Here is a 19,428-nt window from a genome sequence, read left to right on the forward strand (position 1 = left end):
AGTGTTTCTTCTCCACTCAATCCTTACTAGAACCCAAACAAAACTTTGATGGTAAAGTTAAGCAGGATAATATATTGTTATAAAGATGTGACAATAAAAATATTACCTTTCCTCAGTCAAATCTGTGCTTAATTTCAATGTCTTTTTTCTTTTTTGCAGATAAAGCTTTTCTTTTCCTGATAACTGCTGTAGTGGATCTTATATTGCTAACATAGCTAAATTTTATTTCTTTTCCGTAGATAAATGACAAATCTGAAGAGCTCTGTAAAATAACATCAGAAAAAGACAAATTGTTTTCTGAAGTAGTTCATAAAGAGAGTAGAATTCAAGATTTACTTGAAGAAGTTGGGAAAACTAAAAGTGACCTAGCAGCTAGCCAGTTGAATTATAAAAGAACTGATCAAGAATTCCAAGATTTTAAAAATCAACATGTTGAAACTGAGCAAAAGTATAAGATGGTCCTTGAGGAGAATGCAAGAATGAGTCAGAACATAGGAAATCTCTCTAAAGAAGCTCAAACACTTGGTTTAAGCTTGGATGCTTTGAACATGGAGGTTGGTACAACACACCCTCTATGGAAATGGTCTTTAGTTTTCTGGGGTTTGGCTTCTATATAGATGCCACAGAATGCTCTGCTTCTCACAGTAACTTTTTCTTATTTTAAAGCTTTCTTACAAAACCCAGGAACTTCAGCAGAAAACAGCTGAGAGTCAAGAAAGGTTAAATGAAGTGAAAGAGCTGAAGCAACAATTAGAAAGTAGAGATTCTAGGCTGCAAACTGTTGAAAGGGAGAAAGCACTGATTACTGAGAAACTTCAACAAACCTTAGCAGAAGTAAGAACCTTAACCCAAGAAAAAGATGGCCTGAAACAGCTCCAAGAGAGCCTGCAGATTGAGAGGGACCAGCTCAGAAGTGACATTCAGGACACCGTGACCATGGTGAGGCTTTGACAGAGTAAACTGAAAACTCAGAGCCTCTTCAAGACGTTCAGGAGCCATCAGTTATTATTTATGATCAAGCAGTAACTATAAAGTTATTTTCATTGTTTCACATTATTCTAATTGAAATTGTGTTCCCTTTCTCTGACAAAGAACATAGATACCCAAGAACAATTACGAAATGCTCTTGAGTCTTTAAAACAACACCAAGAAACAGTTAACACACTGAAAATGAAAATTTCTGAGGAAACTTCCAGGAATTTGCGTATAGAGGAAAACATAGGAGAAAATTCGGATGAATTTCAGGAAAAGGTAAAGGGTATTTCTGTTCGAGTTTTCATATACTATATGTGAGCTTTCTCCTTAACTTCAGACACTTAAGTACATAATGGTGACCTCAATCTTATTGATTATTCACAGTGAATAACTAACAACAGTTTACAAGATTAGCCCTAGTGTCTTTGAAATAACTTCAGATATAACTGCTTACAATCAGTTGGAAAAGGAAAAGGCAAAAATGTTAGTTCAAACTTTGAGCTGATATTTTCCGAGGCCTGGTGTATTTTAAACATCTTTAAAAGCCCCTCTGAATTCTAAGAATGTAAGAAAGATTGAGTGCTTATTATTACTTATGGGTAAAATATTTGTTTTATATCAGATTTTGTGTACTAGTTGAGAGTTCACTATCGATGTGTGTGTCGTGTTCATGTCTGTTTCTAGAGCTGTGCTGTGCTTAAATCTCAGCTTATTCTAGGCAGCATGGTTCGTTTTGTCCTGAAACCTGGGGAGAAGAGCTGCTTTGTTATTTAATTATATACAAGAAAGGCTAGGATGCTAATGATGATTTTTTAAAAGGGAGGTATATTAGTCTGCCATCACAAAATATCATAGACTAAGTAGCTTAAACAACAGAAATTTACTTTTTCCCAGTTGTAGAAGCTAGAGGTCCAAGGTTAAGGAGCTAGAAAATTCAGTTTCTTGTGAGCCCTCTTCCTATCATGCAGATGGCACCTCTCCTCACATGGCCCTTCTGTGTGTGAGCCGAGAGAGCTCTGGTTCTCTTCTGCTTCTGGAGTGGACACCAGTTCTATGGGGTTAGGGCCCCAGCCATATGATCTCATTTAACCCTAATTACTCTCCTTAAAGGCCCTCTCTCCAAATACAGTCATTTTGGGGCTTAGAGCTTCAACATGTGGATTTTGGGAGGACATAATTCAGTCCATAACGGGATTGCCTGTAATTTTATATAACTGATTTATTTACAATGCATTTCTACTTTTCAAAAATGCCTTTTATATGTCAGAATTTTTTATACTATTTTTCATTGTTATTATACTTAATACTATTTAATCCAGAATAATTACTACTGGGAATTTAAAACGTTCACCAATAGGAGAATGGTGAAATAATCTTTCATACATCCATAGCTTGGAGTAGTAGTCATTCATATATATATATATATATATATATGTATAAATTTATTTTTGTTTGTTTTGTATCTTTAATTGTGGTAAAATATACATAGCATAAAATTTACCATCTTTATCATTTTTAAGCAAACAGTTCAGTAGTGTTAGGTACGTTCACGTTGTTGTGCCACCAATCTCCAGAATTCTTTTTATCTTGTGAAGCTGAAACTCTATACCCACTAAACAATTCCTCATTCCCTCCCTCCTCTAGCCCCTAGCAACCACTTTTCCACTTTCTATCTCTCTTAATTTGGCTACTCTAGGTACCTCACATAAGCGGAATCATGCAGTATATTGTCTTTTTTTGACTGGCTTATTTCATTTAGCATAGTGTCCTCAAGGTTCCTCTATGTTGCAGCATACATCAGAAATTCCTTCCTTTTTAGGGCTGAATAATATTCCATTGTATGTATATACTACATTTTGTTTAACCATTCACCCATTAATGGGCACTGAAGATTGCTTTCACCTTTTTGCTGTTGGGAATAATGCTGCTATGAACATGGTGTACAAATATCTCTCTGAGACCCTGCTTTCAATTCTTTTGGATGTCAGATTTACTGGATCATGTTTTTTATCTTTTGAGGAACTGTCATACTGTTTTCCATCATGGCTGTACCATTTTACATTCCCACCAGCAGTGCATAAGGGTTCCAATTTCTCCAAGTTCTCACCAACACGTATTATTTTCTCCTTTTTTCACAGTAGCTATCCTAATAAGTGTGAGATGATATCTCATTGTGGTTTTTATTTGCATTTCCCTAATGACTAGTAATGTTGAGCATCTTTTCATGTGCTTGTAGGCTATTTGTATATCTTTACAGAAATGTCTGTTCAAGTCTTTACTCATTTTTAAATTGGATTGTTTGATTTTTGTTGTTGAATTTTAGACATTCTTTATATAGTCTGGATATTAACCCTTTATCAATTGTGTGACTTGCATATATTTTCTCCCATTCCTAGGTTGCCTTTTCACTCTGTTGATTGTGTCCTTTGGTGCACAGAAATTTGTAGTTTTTATGTAGTCCAGTTTATCTCTTTTTGCTTTTGTTGTCTGTGCTTTTGGTGTCATATCCAAGAAATCATTGGCAAGATCCACTTTATGAAGTTTTTCTCCCATGTTTTCTTCTAAGCATCTTACAGTTTTAGTTCTTATGGTTAGGTCTTTGATCTACTTTGAGTTAACTTTTTTATATGATGTAAAGTAAGGGCCCAACTTCTTTCTTCTGCATGAGATATCCAGTTTTCCCAACACCATTTGTTGAAGATACCATCCTTTATGATTGAATGGTCTTGACATCCTTGTTAAAGATCATTTGACCATATGCAAAGGTTTATTTCTGGGCTCTGTTTTCTATTTCATTGGTCTATATATCTGTCTTTATGGCAGTACTGAGCTGTTTTGATTACTATAACTTTGTAGTAAGTTTTGAAATCAGGGTGTGTGAGACCCTCAACTCTGTTCTTTTTTCAAGATTGTTTTGCCTGTTTGGAGTCCCTTGAGATTCCATATGAATTTCAGGGTGGATTTTTCTATTTCTGCAAAACACTATTAGGATTTTATAGGGATTGCATTAAATTTGTAGATCGCTTTGGGTAGCATTGACTTCTTAACAATATTAAGTCTTCCAATCTGTGAACATGAGACGTCTTTCCATTTATTTGTGTCTTTAATGTATTTCAGATACATTTTGTAGTTTTCATTGTACAAGCCTTTGCCATCTTGGTTAAGTTTATTCCTTAATATTTTATTCTTTTTGATGCTTTTGTAAATGGATTGTTTTCTCTATTTCCTTTTTTAATTGTTTATTGTTAATGTATAGAAATGTAATAGAGTTTTGTATAGTCATGGAATTTCTTTAAAGTAGACATTATCTACAATTGGAAAATTTCCAGGATACATTATTAAATAAAAACAGATACATACTAAAGAACAATTCAGTAAGATCCAACTTATGTAAAGAAACCTCTATATACCTTTATATACTATTACTCTATATAATGAGCTTCTTTTTTCCCATTTACTCTGGGGTACAATATTCCTGCCTTGGAAAAGGAGCTTTCTCTTCCTCTCTCCCTATGCTTCAGTCATTCTTTCCTAGAAAGCATTTTCACTTGCTCTATATCTTGTATTCTCAGTTTATCTATATTTTGGGTCAACTATGGGCCAAAGGCACTTGACCTTGATTTAAAATTTATAACTTCCACTTTTATAAGGGGAAAGGTTTTTCAATAGTTTTTTGAAAATAAATGCACAGTCAGTAGCCGCTTTTAAACAAATGCAAAATGCAGTCACAGGGCCCCATGAGAAGGAGCAGTAGAGGCGGAGTGAGGGAAAAGGAGAGTTACACTCACTGGACCAGCCAGTCTGTGGTATTAAGTTCATGCTGGAATCATCTGTGTTGATAAAAGGGTCTAACTGGAAATTCTCCTGGGCCATTCTGTTCATCAGGGTTTCTGAAATCTGGGATGCAATGATGAGGTGAGCTTGGTCTTGTGAAATCGTGTTCATGCTGGAATCACCCATGAGGATAATGCAGTGGGTCTAGGGATTTCCAGATAAACCTGTTTATCAGAGCACCACAGGGCAGCCTATGATAGCCTAGTAGGTCTATCATGAAGCCTCTAGGAGTGCCCGTTTTCAATCCTGCTTGATGTGTCTCTCTCTGGAAATGAGTTTCTCTAGTGTGTCTCAACAGAAATTTTAAACTTTGTGATTAGTAGGCTTATTCTCATATAAAGGACACAATTTTTTTCCTTATTTAATAATTAGACCTATTAGATTTGCTCATAACCATGGTAGCTGGAATACTTTCTAGGCTGAGTTCAGTTTTGCACTTTGTCTCAATCTGCTTTGTTTTGTGTACATTTCCATATTTAGGAGTAAAGATGCAAGATTCTGAATTATAGTAGCTGACTGACTAATCCCAAAGACTCTGTGTTCCTGCCTTAATTTCTCCTGTAGTTGTAGTTAGCTCTCTGCTCATCCTTGTAGAAGCTCATGCAGATTGCCAAAAAGAAGGGGCTAACCAAATGAAATATGGTTTGTCTGTATCCACTCTAGAGAATTGAGCAACTACTAAAAATTATAATTTGGAGATTATGTAACAGCATGGGAAAATGCATATCATCTAATCTAAGTGGGAAAGAAAAACTAAAAAGGATCTTATATGTAAAGTAGTCATAATTGCAATGTTAAAAAAATTCTTTTAATAGAAGAAACTCTGGAAGGAAATATTCCCAAATTCTAATAGTGGTTGTGTGAAGTTGGTGTCATTGGATGATTTTTTTTCTTTTTCTTTTTTTTCTAATTAAATATAGATTATTATAAAAACTTTTTAAACATCTGTGACCAATATTCAGCTGAGTGTTTTTACTGGGCTAGTATAGGATTATATGGTGATACCCTAATTTCATACTGGTAACATCAATCTTTGTCTCCTTTTACCAAGGAGTCCATGTATCAGGTTACCTTTGGTTAAGACTTATTTATGGATAAATGGATTTATATAACATGCTTTTCTTAAGCAGTATATGAAAAATATGAAAAGGTGAATTATGCTACTATAATATGAAATATGTTTCTAACAAAACTCTTTTGCCCTCTTATCTATAATAAAATTCTGAAAATAAAGATTTGTTAGTAGTAGGGCATAAGTTATGGTTTCCAGCTTTTGAAGGAAAGAAATAAAGAGGGAGAGTTTAAGCTGGCTTACTCCTTCATAAAGCCAGGTTAACCCATCGTACATGAAGATAGTTGTGAATTATCTATAGCTGTCCACATAGCTCTTACCAGTGAACAGGCACAAGAGCACGAGCTCTGGAACCAGACCACTTGGATTCAAAGTCTGATAACTTCTCTGAGTGACCTTGGGCAAGTGACCTACCCTCTCTGGGATTCAGTTTCCTTGCCTGTCAAACGGAGATAGTAATAGTGCCTACCTTGTAAGGTTATGGGGAAGATTAAATGTGTCACTGTGTGAAAATAGTGCCTGGTACATAATAAGTAATAGAAGTTTGGCTATTTTTATTATTAAAACTGTTACTAAGAAATTCTTCTGTAATGTATTAATATTTTAGATGGTTGGCATAGATAAAAAGCAGAGTTTGGAAGCCAAAAAAACCCAAGTGCTGATTGCAGATGTTGATAATGAGCTAACTGAACAACAGAGAAAGATATTTTCTTTAATACAGGAGAAAACAGCACTGCGACAAATGTTAGAGAGGGTTACTGCAGAAAAGGAGCAACTGAAGACTGACCTGAGGGACAGTATTGGAATGGTGAGATTCAGCAATGTGTTTTTGTCTTTGTATGTTTTAGATTTTTACAACTTTATTGAGGTATAATTTACATGCAATAAATGTATCTGATGTGAGTGTCCAGTGTGATGACTTTTGACAAATGTCTCTACTTGTGTTCTCTCCACCCCAGCAAGTTCCCTCCCACCTCCACCCAGGCAATCCTGATCTCATCCTCTGCCCCACATAGTCACTGTCCTGATGTTTTCCACCTCAGCTCACTGTCTCTTCTAGAACTTCACACAAATAGAATCACACTGCATGTGCTCTTTTGTCTCACTTCTTTCTACACTCCTTTTTACTGCTTGGTAGTCTTCCAGTGTATGAATAGGCCACAATTTGTTTAGCCTTTCTCCTGTATTGATGGAAATTTGAGTTATCTCTACTATTTGGGTATTTTGAATAAAGCTGCTATAAACATTCTCATACAAATGTTTTTATGAACATATATTTTTTATTTCTCTAGAGTATGGATCTAAGTGAAATAGCTGGGTCATAGGGAGATGTATGTTTAGCTTGGTAAGAATTTACTAGGCTGATTTCCAAAGTATAGTTGCACCGTTTTACATTCTCATCAGCACATTAAGAGAATTCTGATGGCTCCACATCCCCACCAACACTTCATATTATTGGTGTTTTTAATTTTAGCCATTTCTATTGGGTGTAACCTTGTTTTGATTTGCCTTTCCCTAATGACTAAAGATGTTGAGCATCTTTTTATGTGCTTATTGTGTATCTTTCTATAAACTGTTCTCTCAGTGATGTGTTGTATAGATTTCAATGTACAGATCTTGGACATATTTTGTTAATTGGTTCCTAAGTGTTTCTATTTTATTTATGCTGTTGTAATTTTTCTTAAATTTCATGTTTAATTGTTAATGTTTGCCAATATTTTCAAACCTACTTTAGTTTTTGTTTCTATATGTGGGGGCAATCTAATGTGTAATAGATTGAAATTAATATTTTCAGAAGTTTGCTATGGATCACAGTAGACCCTGACCTTTTGTGTAATTTTCCATGTTTCTTAGGATTGTCTGTTTGGTCAAAGAGCTGAATGTAAATAAGAGTACAGACAAAAGTTGTATTTTCTTCTCGGTATCTGTCTTGTAATGTTTTTTGGTCTTGATACTTGAGAATGTCACTCTTTAAGCATAATAACTAAGATTAGTCCAATTCATGCTAGCAAAGGACGGCTGCTGTTTTGAGCTTGCTCAAAATCAAAGCCATCCCAGCATATGAAAAGCCTATAACCTGCAGTCTCATCGTCTATCGATGAAAGCTTAGAAACAGTCTCTTTTGGCTTCAGGGTAGAAAACAAGCAAACCTCTTATGATGGAATACTAAATCCAGTTCTAATTCTCGTGGTAGGAATGTAAGTTGAGCAATAAAGAAACAGCATAAGAAAGCAGATTCTTGGCATTTACATGATCAAAATAGACTCACTTTCTTTTTAAGTTAGTCTTTTCCAATATAGTTTGCCATGATTTCTCCATTTTCAGGCTGAGGTAAATGCTGATTTTTACCTGATTTCCTAAATGTAAGCTAGTGTCATTTAATCTCAACTTTTTAAAAATTCTAGACCATTGAAAACCAGGAAGAATTAAGAATTCTTAGAGGTGAACTTAAAAAGCAACAAGAGATAGTTGCACAAGAAAAGAACTGTACCATAAAGAAAGAGAAAGAGCTTTCTAGGACCTGTGAGAAACTGGCAGAAGTTGAAGAAAAGCTAAAGGAAAAGGTGAATTTTTAAAGTTATCTTCCTGGCCATATTTCCTGACTAAACTTTTTTTTTTTTGGTGATAAATTTTGGTTCTAATAGACCTAAATTCCAGAAATAGAATGTACCTCCCAAATGAACAGCTCTCAATGCTAATATTTTGGACAGTTTGAACTCACACTAGGATCTTAGCTAACCTCTTTTGTGTGTATTATATTATCCTAGAGTCTTTCAATGAGAGGGGGCCTTGGTTCATCTAAACTACTCATGATGTATTCATTCATTCATCAAATATTTATTGAGCATTACTGTGGGCCAGGCACTGTTCTGGGCACTTGATATACATTAGTCAGTAAAACAAAGCTCCTGCCCTTATATAGAGCTATATTAGTCATTCTCTAAACTCTAAGATTTGTCACTATTACCATCTCTTAGATGTTTGCAAGTTCCTGAATTATTTCTTTTTTAGAAGTAAGGTGCTGTTGTAATATAATTGTGTAAGAGCTAAGACTGTTAGAACAATTGTACTGCTCTAGTAATTCTAAAATGGACCCACTGATATCTTTCTGTTTATCCTAAGAACAGTGCTACATGCATTATAAATAGCGTAGTGTTTTCATTGTGCTTCTGTGGAATGTTTTTTTCCTAATATATGTTCTCTTAATTCTCATCCCTTTCACTATAACCTAATTGAATTTACTAAAACCTCCTGTCTATTTCATACTCCTCCCAAAGAGGTGATATCAATAGGCTTATGTAAAAGTTAATGCCTCAGTGTTTGTGTGGGCCATCCCCTAAAGACCTTATTGGAACTAAAAATAAATTATCCAAAAAGGTTTTAAGAGATGAGGAATTACAGTTTATTTGCCAGGTACATCTATATATTTAGTCAGTCTCTTTTCTTTTTAAATTTTTCGCATTTTTACTTTGCCTCCTTGATTAACCAAGTGACACTATGTTAGTTTCTTAGGACTTCTGTGTCAAATTATCATAAACTTGCTGGCATAAAAACAATGGAAATTTATTCTGTCACATTTCTAGATTCTCGAATTCCAAAATCATGGTGTCGGAGGACCATGCTTCTTCTGAAGGCTCTAGAGAAGAGTCCTTCCTTGCCTTGTGCTATCCGTGGCTCCCGCTGTCCTCGATAGTCCTTGTTCTGTAGCTGCATCACTTCAATCTCTGTCTCCATCTTCACAGGATCTTCTCTGTGTCTCTGTGCGTCCTTTCCCGTCTCTTATGAGGACATTCTCATTGGATTTAGGGCCCAACCCTAGTCCAGTAGGGTATCTTCTCAATCCTTAACTAATTACATCTGCAAAAACCCTCTTTCCAAATCGGATCACATTGAGGTTCTGGGTAGACTTGAATTTTGGGTGGGACCCTCTTCAGCCCAGTACAGACACTATGCCTAGAAGCTGCTTTACTTTCAGTGCTGCTTGTCTGTTTCCACTAGGGTAGTGTGCAGGGCTGTGATAATGATTCTCTCAGTTTGGCAAAGTACATTTTACATAAGAATTTTAAGATAATATGGCAAAATGGTAATAATAAAAACTTTATTTCTTAAGAGCCAACAACTCCAAGAAAAACAGCAACAACTTCTTAGTGTACAAGAAGAGATGAGTAAGATGCAGGAAAAGATGAATGACGTGGAGAATATAAAGAATGAATTAAGGAACCGAGAATTAACGTTGGAACGTATGAAAATGGAGAGGCTAGAGTTGGCTCAGAAACTCCGTGAAAATTATGAGGACATAAAATCCATAACCAAAGAAAGAAATGATCTACAGAAATTACAAGAGTCCTTTGAAGTAGAGAGAGAGAAACTTAAAGAATACATAAGAAGAATTGAAGTTAAGGTCAGTTAGACCCTTTTCTTCATCTGTTGTGTTTCCTTAAAACTGAGCCAATTGGGAAGGGGGGCAGTGTTGAGATGATGTTGTTAAAATATTCTTTAAACTTCACATGCTAATAAAGGGTCTGGAAACAAAAGAAGAACTCAAAATTGCTCACATGCATCTGAAAGAACACCAAGAAACTATTGATAAACTCAGAGAAGTTGTTTCAGAGAAGACAGATGAAATATTAAATATGCAAATACATTTAGAAAACACAAATACTGCCTTAAAAGCACAGGTATTTTTTTAAAGTTGTTATCTGAGTAGCTGAGAGTTTGAATCAGGTCTTTTGTGTAAAGAAACAAGATATGAGTTAGCCTAAAATTGGAGACAAGTAAAGATTTGCCTATTAATTTAGAAACTATTATTTAGCTTTTTATCAAATCTATCTATATCATAATTTATTGTATGCTTATCTCAAGATCCAAGAACTTCAGGAGAAAGAACATCAACTTCTTAAGGCAAAAAATGATCTCAAGGAAAATATGCATCAAACAGAGCAATTGAAGAAGCAATTAGAGGCCCAGAATTCAACTCTGGAAACTATAGAAACAGAGAAGTTCAGATTGACTCAGAAACATCTTGAGAACCTTGAAGAAATAAAACTTGTTGCTAAGGAAAGAGATGGCCTCAGAAGAGTGGAGGAAACCCTCAGAACGGAGCGAGAGCAGCTCAGGGAAAGCCTGCGAGAGACGGAAGCTACAGTAAGCGATACTCCTTCCCTCCCTCGTGAGGAAGCGTGGGCTTTGCTGACAGCAGTGAGCCCTGCTTTCACATGATGGTGCTGCTGGTGTGAGTGAACTGATAGAAACTTTTAGGCACGTAACTTGGTATTGTTCTTGAAAATTGTAAATTCTGTAAGCAATATTTTCTTCATAGACTTTATCCTACATGTATACTTAATCAATTGTTAAGATAAAGAAATATATATATATACATACACATATATACACCACAGTGTTGTTCATTGTAGCAATTTGTAATAAAAAATGGGATACAATCTGAATGTCCATCAGAAGGAAACTGGGTAAACAAGAGCAATATGTCAGAATACTATGCAACACCTAATAAAAAAATGGAATAGATTTGACCGTCCTAATATGGAAAGCCCAGAATGACTCTTAGGAGGAAAAGCAAGCTGTAGAATAGTGCACATATAACATGTTTGCCTCTGGAAAGTGGAAGCAGGCTGTGGGAGGTGGGGACGGGGAGGAAAAGCTTATCACTTTCTAACAACAAAAATACAGAGTAAGAAGTAATAGTTTTATTATTTTTACTAAGAAAATATGTTATTTTCATTAAAAAAATACTAACATTTTAACATTAAGATATGTCACTGTTCTCAAAATTTCTCTAATGATGAAGAATCTGGAAAAACAAGAGGAACTAAGAATTGCTCACATGCATCTGAAGGAGCACCAGGAAATTATTGATAAACTCAGAGGGATTGTTTCTGAGAAGACAGATGAAATATCAAATATGCAGATGGATTTAGAAAATTCAAACACTAAATTACAAGAAAAGGTATGGGGGGAGGGGAGGGTTATTTGATTGGCTGTCTGACTTATTTGTGCCTATAATCCTCTGGGGATATGAAATAGTTTAGCCACATTGGAAGACACGTTGGCAGTGTTTACTGACACTGAACATGTACATGCCTGTGGCCCAGCGATTATAGGTATGTACCTGAGAGAAAAGAACGCATACTTCCACATAAAGATATGTACAAGAATGTTCATAGCAGCTCTAATCATAATAGTGAAAAACTGAAAACAACTCAGATGCCTTTCACTGGGAGAATGGATTTACACCTTGTGGTTTATAAGTTCAAAAATAGGCAAAGTCACCTAAGATGACCAAGGTCATGATAGTGGTTGGCTGTAGTAAGGGGGCACACAGGAACTTTTTGGGGTGCTAGAAATGTTCTATATTTTAATCTGGGTTGTTATTACATAGATGTAAACATATGTCAAGAATAATTGAACTATACACTTAAGATTAGTGCACTTATGTGTATATGTACGAGTGCATCTATATACATGTGTATATATGCACAAGTATATATATGTATATATATGTACACTTGTGTGTATATGTACATATGTACACACTTGTGTGTATATTATATATACACTTACGTATATAATCTCAAAAGAAAATAAATTCTGTGTGGAATTATGCAGAATATTAATGAGTGACATTAGAAGCCTATTGTCTTAATCAATTTAGAAACTATTCTTTATACTTGTCTTAAAAACCATCTGTATCCTGACATGTTATTTTATGATTATCTTGATAAGATCCAAGAACTTAAGGCAAATGAACATCAGCTTTTTAAGTTAAAAGAAGATGTCAGTGAGACACAGAAAAAAATGTCCGAGATAGAGCGATTGAAGAAACAATTCAAGGCCCAAAGTTTAACTCTGGATAAAATAGAAACGGAAAACTTAAACTTGGCTCAGAAACTTCATGAAAATCTTGAAGAAATGAAATCTGTAATGAAAGAAAGAGATAATCTAAGAAAAGTGGAAGAGGCACTCAAACTGGAGAGAGACCAACTGAAGGCAAACCTACAAGAAACCATAGCTAGAGTGAGTTATACTCTTTCTTCCTGTCCAGCACACATATTTTTAATACAAGAAGCTTCCTTCTCTTTTAAATAAATGATACTGTTGGTGAAAAAGTAAATGTTAGAGCCTTTTAGGGAGACAGTTTGACAATATCTTATTAAAAATTTATCAGCATATACGTTTGTTACAGCAATTCCATTCCTAGGAATTTATCCAACCAATATATTCACACATTTGGGCAGAAATACAACAGCATTCACTGCAGCATTGTTTGTGGTAAACAAAAGCTAAAAGCAATCCAAGTGTCCGCCATAAGGCACTGGCTAAGTGGGGTTTGTCTGTATAAGGGAACACTAAGCATAAGAATGGGACACTTTTTCTGTGACGTTGATCTAGAAGGGTGTCCAAGGGGTCTGAAAGGAGAAGAGCAAGCAGCCAGTTCAACAAGGAGCAGGACTAGGATGGGCGAGGTGAGGGACAGGGTCTGTACTCTCTATCCTTCCATACTGTTCTGATTTGGGGGTGGTGTGTTGGTGGTTTTTAACTGTGAGAATGCATTTTTTTACTTTAACTAGTTCATCATTAAGAAAAGATAATGTGCCTTTATATTATCATATTTCTCAATTTCTTCTAATAATAAAGGATCTGGAAACACAACAAGAACTGAAAATTGCTCGTATGCATTTGAAAGAACACCAGGAAACTATTGATAAATTCAGAGAGAGAGTTTCAGAAAAGACAACCCAGATTTCAAATATTCAAAAGGATTTAAATAAGGCAAAAGATGAATTACAGGAAAAGGTATTGTTGTTTTATTCTTTTGGGAGTAGTTGTGTCCAAAATTATTTGTAGACTCAGCAAGGAGATAGAAATAGATATATAGACATAGATATGTGCTTGTATGTAACAAATAGACTATTTTCCGTCCTTGAAGGAGTTCTGTTTGCATTCTAACTTGTTTTATAATTATCTCAAGATCCGAGAACTTCAGAAAAAAGAGCTTCAACTTCTTAAAGTGAAAGAAGATGTCAGTAAAACTCATTAAAAAATGAATGAAACGGAAGGATTGAAGAAGCAGTTTGAGGCCCAAAATTTATCTATGCAAAATGTGGAAATGGATAACTTACACTTGACTAAGAAACTTTATGAAAGCCTTGAAGAAATAAGAATTGTAGCTAAGGAGAGAGATGAGCTAAGGAGCATAAAAGTCTCTCAAAAATGGAAAGAGACCAATTCAGAGAAACCTTAAGAGAAATGATAGCTAGAGCGAGTTCAGAATCTACCCCTATCTAGTAACTATTTATAAGAAACAAGCTTTTTTGAAAAGGGTAGCAATGTTTTTACTTTTTTTTTCCGGGAAATTTCTACAAACGGAGGATAATGGGAAAACTATTACTATAACTTTTCACACAAACAGGCAAGTACAGTTTTAAAAGAAGCTAAAATCTATTTCAGAAAATACCATTTTAATTCTTTATTTTTAAGAAAAAATTTGTTAAATAAGCAGACTATTTTCTTTAATGAAATTTTAAAAGAGTTTTTAAACCAAGAAATAGCATTATTCTCAATGGAGAAATAGTTGAAGGATTCGATTTACAAAAGATTAAATAGCCCATCTCTCTATCTCTACCTGATAGGGTTAGACGTGGGCTCTTGTTAGTGACATTAGAAGGGAAGAAGGCAAGATGAATACAAAAAAAGAAATTGAACTGAATCCTCTAAAAAGTAATGTAAACTTCAGATCAATAAGAAAGTTTATGAAATCTATAAAAATCTTTTTCATTCTCATATTTCAATAGTGAAGAAAGAATAAAGTGGAAAACAGTATCATTTGCAATCTCAATAGAAACATCAGACACTTGGGAATCATATTTATGTGGACCCTAACTAAATTTATAAAGAGATTTAATTCATTCAACCAATAATCATTGAACAATTAGTCTTCTGGGTACTGCAGTAAATAAGATAAACAAATGGGAGAAAATGTTTTGTTTTGTACTTGTAGTCAGAAATACAAAATGTAGGCAGGGTATGAATTTTCTGGTCCAAGGTGCTGGGAAGAATATATGAATGGAGCTTGGAGCACCATGGACAGTACAGACAGTCGTGCTAGCATGTTTAGTTGGCAATAATTATTCTAATGCAGAGATCTGGAAGAGTAGGAACCAGAGATAAATCTAAAACCTAATTTGCAGCTATGAAGGTTACAGGAACAGATTCTGTCTCCAAAAAATATGTGGTTCTCCCACTTTTTTCCCCAATGAGTTGAGGTTACTCACTAAAAGACTTCATGATACTATTATTCATTTTCTGACCAGTTTTTACATTTTTTTGTGTTACAAGTATAATATTTGATTCCATTATTGAAATAATGTACAATGTGTAATTGAAAAAGTAAATGATTAGACATTATATATGAATGGAGTTATAGCTGAAGCCTTGTTTATTTCTTTCCATCCAAGCAGGACCAACAGAACATCAAAGAGGTATTAAAATATGAAAAAATGTTGCTATGTGATGGAAAACAGCACCTTACAGAAAGCCTGAGAGAAAAGTGCTTTAGGATAAAAGTAAGTGCCCCTGTTCAAATTACAAATAAATATTGGGGCCCTTCCAAAGGCCTGTGGAGTCACAGGCACCTCTATGGAATGAATAGATAATGCTCAGTATTCTTCTAAACTTCATAATCTAGTACAGATATGTGTGTGCATACATGCATACATACACAAACAAAACAGTGGGGTTTGGGGCCGGCCCTGGGGCCAAGTGGTTAAGTTTGTGCTCCCGCTTCGGCAGCCCAGGGTTTCCCCAGTTCAGATCCTGGGCACAGACATGGCACCGCTTGTCAGGCCACGCTGAGGCAGCATCCCACATAGCAAAACCAGAGGCACTCACAACTAGAATATACAATTATGTACTGGGGAGGCTTTGGGGAGAAGAAGAAAAAAGATTGGCAACAGATGTTAGCTCAGGTGCCAATCTTTGAAAAAAAACAGTAGGGTTTATGACTTTGAGGCTTCACTGGAAAGGTGGTATTTCAGCAGATACCTGAAAGGAGTCAATGGTTGAGACATACAGGTATCTGGTGGAGAGCAGAACAGGCAGGGAGAACAGCAAGGACAGAGCTCCTGAAGCAGAAGCTGCCTAGTGGGCTCCAGCAACATCAACAAGGGGGAAAGCTAATGAGAAACGAGGTCAGAGTTAACAGGAGGAAGCAGGCTGTGGGGCTTTTAAAAGACTTTGGGTTTTACTCTGAACGAGATGTGGATCCACTGGAGAGTTTTGACCACAAGAGAGACATGGTCTGACTTACATTTTAAAGGGATAGCTCTGATTGTTGTGTTGAAAATTAAGTGATAGCAGGAAGACTATTTGAAAGACTAATTTCAGTAATCATGCGAAGATGGTGATGGCTTGGCCCAGAGAGGTAGTAGTGGAAGCAGTGAGAAGTGTGTGGATTCTGAACATGTAGTGAGGGTAAAGCCAACAGGATTTACTGTCACCCCTATTAGAACACAAGATCCCTAAAGACTTCTGTGTGTTGTTTATGGCTGCATCACTTAGCACAGTCCTGACAGAAGTCAGCCTTCAATATGTATTTATTAAAAGTACAAATGAATGACTAGACAGTGCTGCTCCAACCATAAGGTGATTCCTCCTAAGACCAAAGGCAAGAATCCCCTCTCCAACATCCCAGATTAATGAACATCTATCTAGGTTTTCCTTAAATTATTAAAAGGAGAGCTCATTATTGTCAGAAGCCCCTTACTCTATTGTTTAGCACCCTGAACTAAATATGTTAATACCCGATTGAATGTAAAGTGTTCTTCCACCTGTGCCCTGACCAGCTTGTCACCTGTCTGGTCTCTAGAAAGTTGAGCTGCTGGGCCTAGGCCTAATGGGTGTCTGCCATACACAAGGCACTAGACTGGGTGCTTTACCTCATGAGACAGAGTTTATTGTTCCATTTATAAACAAAGAAATTGAGGCCCAGGAGGAAGTTTAGTCATTGCCCAAGGTCACACAGCTGGTAAATTGGTAAAATTAGGATTTGAAACCAAGTCTAAGTTTAAAACTTGGGTATAGAAGCATTTCTACAAATGTAATTTTATTTCCTTTAATTTATAGTGTCTGTATGTATTTTATAGGTTATATTTAGATATTATCTAACATTTTACTTAATTCCCTAGAAAACTTTGTGGAAATTATTGTAGTCTTCATTTTGTAGTTGGGAGAATGGCTCAAGGATTTCCCCAGTCAGGAAGTGACAGGGCTAGAACCTGAACTCTAACTCTGATAAAAGGTGAGAAATCTCAGATTCTAGGCAGATAATAGAACGTAGGTCATGTGATTTGTTGTCACTCGTTTTGATGCTGGCTCAGTGAGCTGAGGAGTCGAAAGAAACATTTCTTGGACTCTCAAGGTCTGGCAGTAGTGCTCTTTTATTCAGGAAGTAGCATGGAGTAGCATGGGGACAGGACCTATGGGCAGTGAAGAGCTGCAAACATGGGTTGAGGGTAGGGCTAAATTTATAAGGCATAAGTATGTGAGTTGCTTCTTTACAAGACAAAGGAAAAATTAGGTAAAAAAAGTATCAGTGCAGGTGGAGTCTGGTTATCAGGTGGTCTTATAACTTTGGGTAAGAATCAGATTGAATGAGGTCAGGATGTCCCATGCTTCTGTGAGGATGATATAGATTGGTATGTAGGCCAGGAAGCCTTGGGCTTTTCTCCCTGAGGCATCCTTGATCCTCATCAGTTTTATCTGCTCACTCACACCACCTATTGTCAACAGAAGCTAGCATTCAGCCTTGAGCTACAATACATACTAGATTGAATTCATGCAAATTTCTCTTCCAACTTTGTAAATGTTCATTCAAATCATGGATGTTTAGAAGACTAAAAGAAAATGTATCAAAATGATAACAATGGTTGTTTCTGGTTTTCTTTGTTATAGCTGTTTTATAGAGGATTAGAATTGGCCACCCCAAGATATATCTCTTTGGCATGAAGATTATTTTGGGCTGGTTACTTTCAAAAACTGCAGACATGAGAGAAACTCTGAAAAGTAGAAGTTACCCTTTGTAAGAGACATTTCCATTTGTAAGGGAAATCTCCATCTGTAAAGATGTCTCCCTCTCTGTACCAGGAAGAAGGGGGATGACCTTACCTCTAGAAACTCTTATCAATGCGGAAGGCAAGGACTTAAATCTGCATAATAACCTTACTCTTGTTTACTGTACTTGTCTGGTAACCTCCCATACTGACTCCCCCTACCCACAACATCCTCCTTTGTCTTTAGCTGAAGATGATATTTAAGGTGAGAGCTTCCGCCATTTTGGTGAGTTGCTCAGTTTTCCTGGGTCTCTCCCATGTATACATGTTATAAAGCTTTGTTTAATTTTCTCCTGTTATTCTGTCTCATGTGAATTTAATTCGCTGTCCAGCCAGAAGGACCTAGAGCGTGTAGAGGAAATATCTTCCTCCCCTACAGTTTAAACTTCTTAAATTTCCACAATGATTATAATTATTTCTATAATCCAAAATCGACAATAACATTTTCTTTTTGTTTTTTATACACAAAAGTCTCAATTTATTTCTGCCCTATAGAAAGTGTTAAAGCATAAATTTTGTTACAATTCCAGAGCTAGGACTACTTATTGTTAAAGTAGAATGAATTATTAAATTGAATGAATTCTCACTGCCTTTAGGAGCTTCTGAAGAGATACACAGAGATGGATAGTCATTATGAGTGCTTAAATGGACTCTGTCTTGACTTGGAGAGGGAAATTGAAACCCAAAGAGAGCTTTCAATTAGAGTAAAAGCAAACCTCTCACTTCCACATCCACAAACCAGACAGATTCAGAAACTTCTCACTGTCAACCAGAGATGTTCCATGGAGTTCCACAGAGTCATGAAGAAACTCAAGGTACCACCTGTTTTAGTAATATCTTTGTAAATATTGCCATTAATTTCAGTTACAAACCAGTATATTTAAGTCCTGCTTTGGGAGTTGGTGTATTTGCTAATTAGTACATTTGCTACTGAATTAAAGATGGCATGGGTCTGAGAATAGCATGTGAAGGATCCTCAGTGCATCTAGGACCTGCTCATTCAACAAAACCTGAGCTCTGCCTTTGGCCTTAACAATGTGTCAGGGTGCTGGGGAGACAGAGATGAGCAACCGCTAAATCTCTCCTAGTCCAGTGGGTGAGGCAGACATTTGAACAGGTGAGAAGTGCAGTAGTGGACAATGTCCTGGAGAACAAGTTGAAGACAAGACTGGACTGGAAGCTGGGCTCAAGCAGTAAAGCTTAGAGTTCATTTTAGAGATGAGGAGGGGTCACTGGACAGTTATTTTAAGTGGTGGCAGTAATGTGATCAGGTTGCCATTGTAGAGACTTCACTACAGACAAAGAAGAAATGAGTCTGCAGGGGATGATAAGCCTGGTGGCAGAAAGAAGAGACAAGAGGCAGTTACAATTGTCCTGATGAGATGTGATGGGTGACAGTACTATGGGGGAAGGATTCATAGG

The 19,428-nt window shown here is 36.1% G+C and overlaps 1 long non-coding RNA gene and 1 pseudogene across 1 annotated transcript in view; one reads left to right on the plus strand and one right to left on the minus strand.

Annotated features, from left to right (window-relative positions):
* Positions 1-19,428, plus strand: part of LOC139043290 (centromere-associated protein E-like) — a 79,749-nt pseudogene that overhangs the window by 38,909 nt on the left and 21,412 nt on the right.
* Positions 1-19,428, minus strand: part of LOC139043293 (uncharacterized) — a 50,148-nt gene that overhangs the window by 2,484 nt on the left and 28,236 nt on the right. The window contains exon 2 of the long non-coding RNA XR_011500386.1: positions 107-262. This is a non-coding gene — a long non-coding RNA (uncharacterized lncRNA). The remainder of the gene's footprint in view (positions 1-106; positions 263-19,428) is intronic.

Source organism: Equus asinus, unplaced genomic scaffold, assembly GCF_041296235.1.
Source record: "Equus asinus isolate D_3611 breed Donkey unplaced genomic scaffold, EquAss-T2T_v2 contig_197, whole genome shotgun sequence".
In the NCBI taxonomy this organism is placed as follows: Eukaryota; Metazoa; Chordata; class Mammalia; order Perissodactyla; family Equidae; genus Equus; species Equus asinus.